This window comes from Pantherophis guttatus, chromosome 8 (genome assembly GCF_059756535.1).
Source record: "Pantherophis guttatus breed Tessera chromosome 8, ASM5975653v1, whole genome shotgun sequence".
Classification (NCBI taxonomy): Eukaryota; Metazoa; Chordata; class Lepidosauria; order Squamata; family Colubridae; genus Pantherophis; species Pantherophis guttatus.
The window spans coordinates 15,277,429-15,287,075 of NC_142070.1; positions in this window are offsets into that span (position 1 = coordinate 15,277,429).

The following is a 9,647-nucleotide window of genomic DNA, read 5'->3' on the forward strand; positions in this document are numbered from 1 at the left end:
ACTGCAGTTATTCAGCTATAACATGTTCTGCCTTCTGTTGAATTAAATATCGTAGCATTTTGGGGAAAGCTCTGAAGGTTGTACCTGAAGCTTTGGAGGAATGACTTGCCGTCCTAGTAATATGCTAAGAGATTCTGGTCTGCCTTCTGATCATTTCTGAAGCCACTGTTTTGCTCGTCTACAACTTGTATCTGAATGGTTCTGTTCCCATGTCATTGGGGTGAAAAGACCCATGCTCTTTTTATATTTAGGCCTTTTATATATTCTCTCTGTAGCCTTCTGAAGTAGTACTATGAAAAACCATCAAGATATTAGGACCAGGGTGGCAAAGATATTTTACAGCCAAGAATTTGGGGTCCTTTTTGGGGGATGGAGGGGTTGTTTTAAATTAATTTAACTTGGCTTCAGAGCAGTGATGGCTTGCTCCTGGTTCGGTCCGGTTCTATAGAACCGGTAGAAAACCGTCAGGAGGCTCCGCCCACCTGCCATGACATCATCATGGGTGATCTGCACATGTGCAGAAGCGCGCGCACATGCGCTCCCATTGCGAACCAGTAGTAAAGGTAAGTGGGAACTCACCCCTGCTTCAGAGAGAGCAGTAGTAATATATTCATATCACTGAAAGAAGTAGTTGCAGGAAATGTGACTTGCCTTTTCTATATTTTGGGGTCTAGGAGAGTGAAAATGGCCAAATAGGCATTAAGCGTATAAAACATGAATGTACCTCCTTTTGCTTTTACTTTTTGCCCTTTTTTTTTTGAGAGCATTTTTGTGGTTTATGGATTTTTACCCTTATTTTTGAAATGGGGAAACATCGTGCTACTGAAAAAAAATCAGAGATTTATTTCCACATTTTAACTGCATGATCTTGGGGAATTCTGGAAGCTGTAGAATGGGAGTGACATTTGCCTACTCTTGAATTAGGAGGAAGATTCAAAGTGAGGAAATGCAGTTTATTTCGTCTGCCAAATTCAGTATGTGTTTGAAACTTATATGCAGAATTTTACTTTATTCTTCCAGCATATATAATCCGGAATCTTAAATGTTATAACAAAATTAAAATTTAATGTTTCTATTTACCCATGCTACATTTTGTAATTATACAAAATTAAAGTATAAATGTACTATAAAAACTATCAATTTAAATACTGAATTTCCAAGATGTGTAATGGTTTTTTGAGTTTTTAATAAATTATGTGTCATGCATGTAAGAGATTAATAAAAGAATTGAAGCATAGGTGAACTTTAAGGAACTTGAATGAAGGTAATTTCACTTGCTTTAAACAATAAGAACATAAATTGCTGCAAAAATTACCTCTAATGCAGTATTTCTCAACCTTAGCAATTGTAAGATGCATGGACTTCAACTCCCAGAATTCCCCAGCCAACTGTGCTGGCTGGGGAATTCTGGGAGTTGAAGTCCATGCATCTCACAGCTGTGCTGGCTGGGGAATTCTGCGAGTTGAAGTCCATGCATCTTACAATTGCTAAGGTTGAGAAACACTGCTGCAATGCATCACTTATTTCAAAAGAAGTGTATGGTTTTCTTGTCACCAACATGGCTCACCATCCATAAAGCAGTGCTTTGCTGAAAATCCAATTAAAAATCCATATATTTAAACTGTATTTACTCAATTAGTCAATTAACCGCATCAATTAAGGGATTTTCCTCATTCCTGCCTCTACTGTTGACCATTAAGGAATCTCTGATGCCTTAAATGTCAAACAAAATGAGCTGTAGGAGCAGAGTTGTACTGTCAACCATTACTGAGAACAGTTTCAATCCACTCCATGTGGTTTTGTTTTTAATTCTGTGTTCTGTTTATAAGATAAATCTTCAACACACCATAAATCCTGGATGTATATATTACTGGCCTTTTCTCCACCGATACCATATCGTTTTGTAAATACTTAAAATTCCTAATTTGTCACTAAACTATCCTAGCGTATCATTGAATCTTATCATGCCTCTTGCCCACATGGCTGAATCCCTCCCTACCCCTTGTATGACTTTGTCAGTTTAATAATCTATTTAGTCCCCTTTACTTCTGCTATGGATAAGGCTAAATGGCGTGGAAATTACCCTGCAGATGAAATTCAAATGACCCACCCACTGGAGACGGCATCTTACTCTTAAATATGACTTTCTTTGCCCTTGCTGCCCTTGTCACTAAGGTCACTAAACCCTTCAAGCCAGGTTTCTATCCACGGAGACATTAATGGTTTTCTTTCAAACTGAGACTCCTGATAGGCTTTCTTGTTATCCTTATCTCCCTGATGTAAACAAATCTCATTTCTTCAGAGCACACCCTGTGGCCAGGGGTGGGATGCTGGGGGTTCGCAGGGGTTTGGGAGAACCTCTAGCTAAGATTCTGTGCAGTTCAGAGAATCCCCAAATCCCACTACTGGCTGACCCCACCCATCCCGCCCTGCCCTTCCTAGGAATCCTCACATGGCCCGTTTTGATGCAGGTAAGTGCAGGGCGTGCGCAGACACTCAGGGAGGGCAAAAAACGGGCCTACCGGAAGTTTGGGAAGGCCAGAAATGGGCCCATTTTTGGCCTCCAGAGGGCCTCCAGAGCCTGGGGAGGCCATTTAAACTGTTGACCTCACCCCATTCCTAAGAGGTCTGTAAGGGGCGTGCATAAGTGCACCAGCATGCCTACCGTCCCTGTCCTAATATTCCTTTTTACTTACTCTTTTCATGTATTCAAATTATGTTTATACTTTTACTTGTTATCTTATATATGCTTGATAAATAAACTTATGATTATGATTATTATTTTCGCCCTCCCAGAGGCTCGAGGAAAGCCTCTGGAGGGCAAAAACGCCCCCCTGCCATGGTGCAGGAGGCTGACTAGGCCACACCTACCATGGCCACGCCCACCCAGCAACCGGGCAGAGAACCCCTTGCTAAAATTTTTGAAGGCCATCCCTGTCTCTGACCTTTAGGTGTTGAATATATGGAGATGAAATCTAGTTTATGGGTGCCACAGGAAGGCAGAACCCTCACCTCCTGAGGTTCAATTCAATCTTGGATCTTTACAGACATCTCTCCTAAAGGTTGATTGAATAACTTTAATTGTGAAATGAATGGATATTTATAGATCTGTTATTCTCATGGGTTAAGGTAGTGAAGCAATAAAGAAGAGATAATCCCAAAGGTGCTTTTTTGCAAGAGGCAACTGGACTTTCTGGTTTTTCTTTGAAGACGTTTCGCTTCTCATCCAAGACGCTTCTTCAGTGAAATCAGAGAAATCAAAGAAAAACCAGAAAGTCCAGTGGCCTCTTGAAAAATAGCACCTTTGGGACAACCATGACCTGGTTGACTGAGAATCTCCATAGACAACTGAAGAGATAATTGGTGATGGGTTCATGCATTCACTTCCATATATTGTTAGGGTTAGTTTGAACCTGTCAGGATTCCGAAGGTTGCTCTAATTAAATCATGAGCCTCGAGCCAAGCTTCAAAGGAAACGGAGTTGTTTATTAGGAGCTCCATGTTGGCACGTATCCAAATGAAGCCAACTCTGACCCCACGCTTACTGCCCTAATCATGACCCTGTTTTCCCCAGGATGTGTCATCAATCACATTGGCCAACGGAGCAATTTCATGGATTGTAGAGACTACTCCCCTCCAGCCGCTGTCGGTAACCCTGGGAGACAGCCTTGAGAAAGATATGTCTAGGATGTGCTCCTGTCTGTGGCTGCCATGTTGCTTCGTTGGTTTCCCATCCCCCTTGCCTATGGCAACTCAAGAGCAGGCCAGGGATGCTTTGCGAGTTGACAGAACCAAAGAGATGACTTCTGACTGTTAATCATGGCATCAACCACTGATCTGGTTTCCTGCCCAAGAAAACCTCTGCTGCTATATTTGTGCTTTGAGAGGTAGGATAGGGGGAGTAGACAAAGCCCCATTTCAGACACAAAGCCAGTAGGATGTAGACACATGAATCTACTGGTCCTTCTCACAGCTACCATCATGGAACAACTGTAGAGCTGTTTCCAGACATGGAATGACTGTCTTACCCAATTCAGTTTGTACCTCAATATAAAGAAGACTAAGTATTTAGAGACTAGCCTAAGTACTTCCATCATCCAGGTCAATGGCAAAACTCTACTTGAAGACAAACTCCTTCCATTACTTAGGATCCCAACTGTAAAGTGATGGGGGCAATAATGGAGAAGAGTATGCAAAGTATACATGAGTATGCTCATGTCGTATGAATACGACATGAGCATTGTGGAAGGAGACCACTGGAATGTTCTGGGATAGGCTTATGCCAGGAGTCAGCAACCCGTGGCTCTGGAGCCGCATGTGGCTCATTCATCCCTCTGCTGTGGCTCCCTGTCGCTGGTCAGCTTCACAATTGATAGGGCTTTCGGTTAGGACAGGTAGAAGAAAAAGGATGCCGCGCTAGGAGGAGATTCTATGGTGGGGGAACCAGACTTCCAGTCCACAGAGGAAAAAGGATGCAGCGCTAGGAGGAGATTCTATGGTGGAGGAACCAGACTTCTAGTCAGCTCCAGAATTGAACAGGGGGCTTCCGGTTAAGACCTTTGTGGCTCTGTGAGTATTTAAGGTTGCCTACCCCTGGCTTATGCCAACTCACTAATACTGCAAGGGTACAAAATGATAGTCCTAGTCTGCAAGTTTTCTTGGTGAAATTTTTGGAACTGGTTTTCCATTATTTCCTTCCTAGGATTGAGAGACAATGACTGGCTCAAGGTCAACCAGCTGGCATTGGGTCCAACTCATGATCTCCCAGTTTCTGGCCTGGTGCCTTACCCACTGCACCCAATTGGCTCTCTCATGATAGAACATACAACTCCATTATCCCTATTGAAGAAAGATTCAACTCCTTACATTAGATAATATTTTTTGTCAAAGGTTTTGCTTCCTGAAAACCTTTCGGTAAGTATGGAAGAGCCCTTCAAACTGAACACAAACATACTTTCAGAATGTAGGAATCTTGAATGTAGGAAATCTTGATAAATATAAAATTAACTTTTAATGCTTATAATGTATTTAATCATATAATATTTCTAACAAGCTGCATGAGTTCAAGACGGCCAAAAGTGGCTGCTGATTTTCATTTGTACTTTTCATTGTCTTGCTGCAATGTCCAACAATAGCCAGCCAGCATCGATGGATTTCAGTTGCCCTTATACCATTTTTCCATTGTTGTAATGTCCTGGTGAAAACTTTCACCATGTCCGTCACTGATCGCACCAAGATTTTTGAGAAAGAAGTCCAAGTGTGACTGCGGAAAATAAATCTTCAGTGACATGTTGCACTTCATGTATGTTGTAAGAAGTTTGTCAACCAACTAAATGTGGTTTGGTGCTCTGTAGTTGCCAAGAAAATTTTCAATGTCATCCTTGAATGCTTTCCAGGCAATTTTCTCTGGCCCCATTAACAGATACTTCGAACCGCTTGTCACTCATGACATATTTGATCTGTGGACCAACAAAAATGCCTTCTTTAATCTTGGCATCCGTTATTCTTGGAAACATCTGTCTCAGATAACAAAACCTTCAGCTATCTTGTTCATCACTTTTACACCATTTTTCATCAGTCCTGGTTTTATGTGAAGCGGACGCAAAATTGGGTCAACAAGTGATGGATGTGCAACGTTCAGACTGACCCTTTTTAAAAAAAAAATGTAGTGCAATTCTCTTCCATAGTTGTCCTATCTGCAGTGTAACAATAATGCTTGGTATCCCCAAGATGAACTCCAAGCATAAGAGCCATTACTTTTAGATTTCCACAGATGTTCCAAATGTACTTAGTGTACTGAATGTGCTCCAGCAACGGTTCCATGTTTTCATATGTGTGCAGCATAACCAACAGGTAATGAAGGGTTTACTTTGGCATTGTGCAAAAAAAATAATAATAATTATACCAAACAGTATGTGATTTTGTTGCTTCTATCCTTACGATTTATATTGATATTGTTTCCTGATTGCTTATTTGTACCCCATGACTACCATTAAGTGTTGTACCTTATGATTCTTGACAAATGTATCTTTTCTTTTATGTACACGGAGAGCGTATGCACCAAGACAAATTCCTTGTGTGTCCACACACTTGGCCAATAAAAAATTCTATTCTATTCTATTCTATTCTATTCTATTCTATTCTATTCTATTCTATTCTATTCTATTCTATTCTATTCTATTCTATTCTATTCTTTTCTATTCTATTCTATTCTATTCTATTCTATTCTATTCTATTCTATTCTATTCTATTCTATTCTATTCTATTCTATTCTACTCTACCCTACCCTACCCTACCCTACCCTACCCTACCCTACTCTATTCTATTCTATTCTACCCTACCCTACCCTACCCTATCCTATCCTACTCTACTCTACTCTACTCTACTCTACTCTACCCTACCCTACCCCACCCCACCCCACCCCACCCCACCCCACCCCACCCCACCCCACCCCACTCTATTCTATTCTATTCTATTCTATTCTATTCTATTCTATTCTATTCTATTCTATTCTATTCTATTCTATTTGTTAAATTACAGGTTATTTTTGTCATTAGCAGCCAAAACAGAATAACGGAATAACAGAGTTGGAAGGTCTTCTAGTCTAACCCCCTGCTCAAGCAAGAAACCCTATAGCATTTCAGACAAATGACTTCCAATCTCTTTTTAAAAACCTCCACTGTTGAAGCACCTATAACTTCTGGCAGCAAGTTGTTGCACTGGTTTATTGTTCTCACTGTCAGGACATTTCTCCTTATTTCTAGGTCAATTCTCTGCTTAATTAGTTTCCATCCATTGCTTCTTTTCCTGTCTTCAGATGCTTTGGAGAATAGGATGACCCTGCTCTTATTTGTGGCAGCCCCCTTAGATATTAGAATACTGCTATTTTATCTCCCCAGTCCTCCTTTTCATTAAACTAGACATACACAGTTCCTGCAACCATTCTTCATATGTTTTAACCTTCAGTCCACTAATCATCTTTGTTGCTCTTCTCTGCATTCTTTCTAGAGTCTCGACATATTTTTTATATTGTGGCAACCAAAACTGGATGCAATATTCCAAGTGTGGCCTTACCAAGGCATTTTAAATTGCCTAAAATCTATATAAAATCTATAAGATACACCAGAAAGAGTTCAGGAAGCAAAATCTTTGTGGTCCAGTGCTATTGAATAAGATTCTTTGTTTCAAATAGCAAAATATTTGAGGCTGACAATTGTGAGCACACCAACAATACTTCATAGTGTGTTTATCTACAATCTTCATTCTGTTTGTGTTAAGAGCACCCTCTGAATATTTTTGAACTTCTTATCACCATGTTTCAGGGGTGAAATCCAACAGGTTCTGACAGGTTCTGGAGAACCGGTAGCGGAAATTTTGAGCAGTTCGGAGAATCGGTAGCAGAAATTTTGAGTAGTTCGAAGAACCAGCAAATACCGTATCTGGCTGGCCCCAGAGTGGGGTGGGAATGGAGATTTTGCAATATCCTTCCCCCAAGAGTAGGGTGGGAATGTTGATTTTGCAGTATCCTCCCCCTGCCATGCCCACCAAACCATGCCCACCAAGCCACACCCACCCACCAAGCCACGCCCACAGAACCATTAGTAAAAAAATTGGATTTCACCACTGCCACGCTTGCTACCCCAGCCAGGGTTGTCTTCTAAATGTCACAAGTTGTGTCACTCCACTCCGTTCCCCAGAGGCACTTCATTTGAATTTCACTCAGTCGAGGAAGTAGGCTATCGGCCCCTTAATCTAAGGAAGCATTTGTCTTTGAATGTAACTGCAAATCGATCACATCAGCACGGCTGACCATTATGCAGAAGAGAGTGGAATCAATCATCCTCTCTTCCATTGGATCTGTCTCCTCCCTTCCCACTGTCTTTAAGAACAGGTTCAAAGAGCATCTCTGGCTGCACTTTCATGTTATGTTTTCCTTGCTAATCCAGGGATGAGCGTTTATCTCAAGCCAAGCTCACAAAAGTATCCAAGCCCTGTGCCTTGCATATGGCAAGGCAAGCAGCCACTGCCTGGGTATATTTGGATAGTCCAATTACCATGGCAACCTTTTTATCTGCTTTTGGTTTTGACAAGCCCATCCAATTTATTGTGGCACTCGGAGCTATTATTTCCTCACTTGTGCCCAGCAAGCCATCCTTGAATGCATTTGCCAGCACTTCAACTTTTAGCATGCTATGTTGCAAGCTGTCCCTTTTACAGCAAGCTTCTTTTGCTAGCTGAACAGCAAGAACTCCAGGACACATTTATATATCCGAGGCGGTTGTCACCACCATCCTTCACCATCATCATCCCAAATTTTTCAAGGGCTTTATTATCGCAGACTGAGAGATTGTTTCTGTTGTGGCCTGCCAGCTGCCAATGGAGCTGGTGGCAGACTTAGAGGATGAGGAGGTTGAGTAGGAACCTGGGGCAGTCCTGGAGTCTAGGGAAGGCTCTGATGGATGCTCTGCGTCGGAAGCAGAGATAGAGCCAGGCAAGGGTGAAATCCAGCAGGTTCTGACAGGTTCTGGAGAACTGGTAGCAGAAATTTTGAGTAGTTCAGAGAACTGGCAAATACCACCTCTGGCTGCAATATTCTTCCCCCAGGAGTGGGGAGGGAATGGGGATTTTGCAGTATCCTTCTCCTGGAGTGGGGTGGGAATGGAGATTTTGCAGTATCCTTCCCCTGGAGTGGGGTGGGAATGGAGATTTTGCTGTATCCTTCCCCCAGGAGTGAGGAGGGAATGGGGATTTTGCAGTATCTTTCCCCTGGAGTGGGGAGGGAATGGAGATTTTGCAGTATCCTTACCCTGCCACACCCACCAAGCCATGCCCACCAAGCTACGCCCACAGAACTGGTAGTAAAAAAAAATTGGATTGCCTCTCCTCTGAATTGCAGCTCTGGGCCAGCCGGCCGTCACGCTGGAGCTGACATGCGGCCCCCCCTCTACCATGGAGATGGCGTCTGTAACAGAAAGACACAATAAGTAGCTGCCTTTGGAGTTGGAGATAAGTGTGAAGGATGAACAGCTGGGGCGTCTTCCAGATGCGCGCATGCGCAGAGCTGTTAGGAAAGGAGAACAACTGAGGACAAGGAGCTGACTTGGAAAGAAAGTCAGCACACGTAGACACTGAATGGCCCCTCCCTGGCTGGGGAATAGGAGGAAAGGGGGGGGGTGGCTGTAGGAGACAACTGTTTGGATTTCTTTTGGAAGATTTGCTTATCATGGTTTGTGCCTCAGAGACGGCTTGCCAGAACTTAATTTACAACTTTGCAACTGGAAGCTCCCAGCCTGGCAAATATCCCAAGGAACTGATAAGGGCTGTTGCTGTAATTAACCCTTTGAAGCAATAGTGAAATCCACTTACCTTCGCTACTGGTTCGGGAATGGGAGCGTGCGGCAGCACAAACATGCCTCTTCTGCACACATGCAGAACCTTCTGCGCATGTGCAGATGGTAAAAAAAGGGATGTAATGACATCCGTCGGGTAGGCGGAGCCTCCCACCACCAGCACTACCGGTTCAGTGAGCCGGATAGAACCAGTGGGAGTTCACCGCTGCTTTGAAGGATTATTGCCTGGACTTTTCAGTGTGTGAATGCCAGTAATTCACAGAAGCTAAATAAAGAAGGAGGTTTTTTTGGAACAAG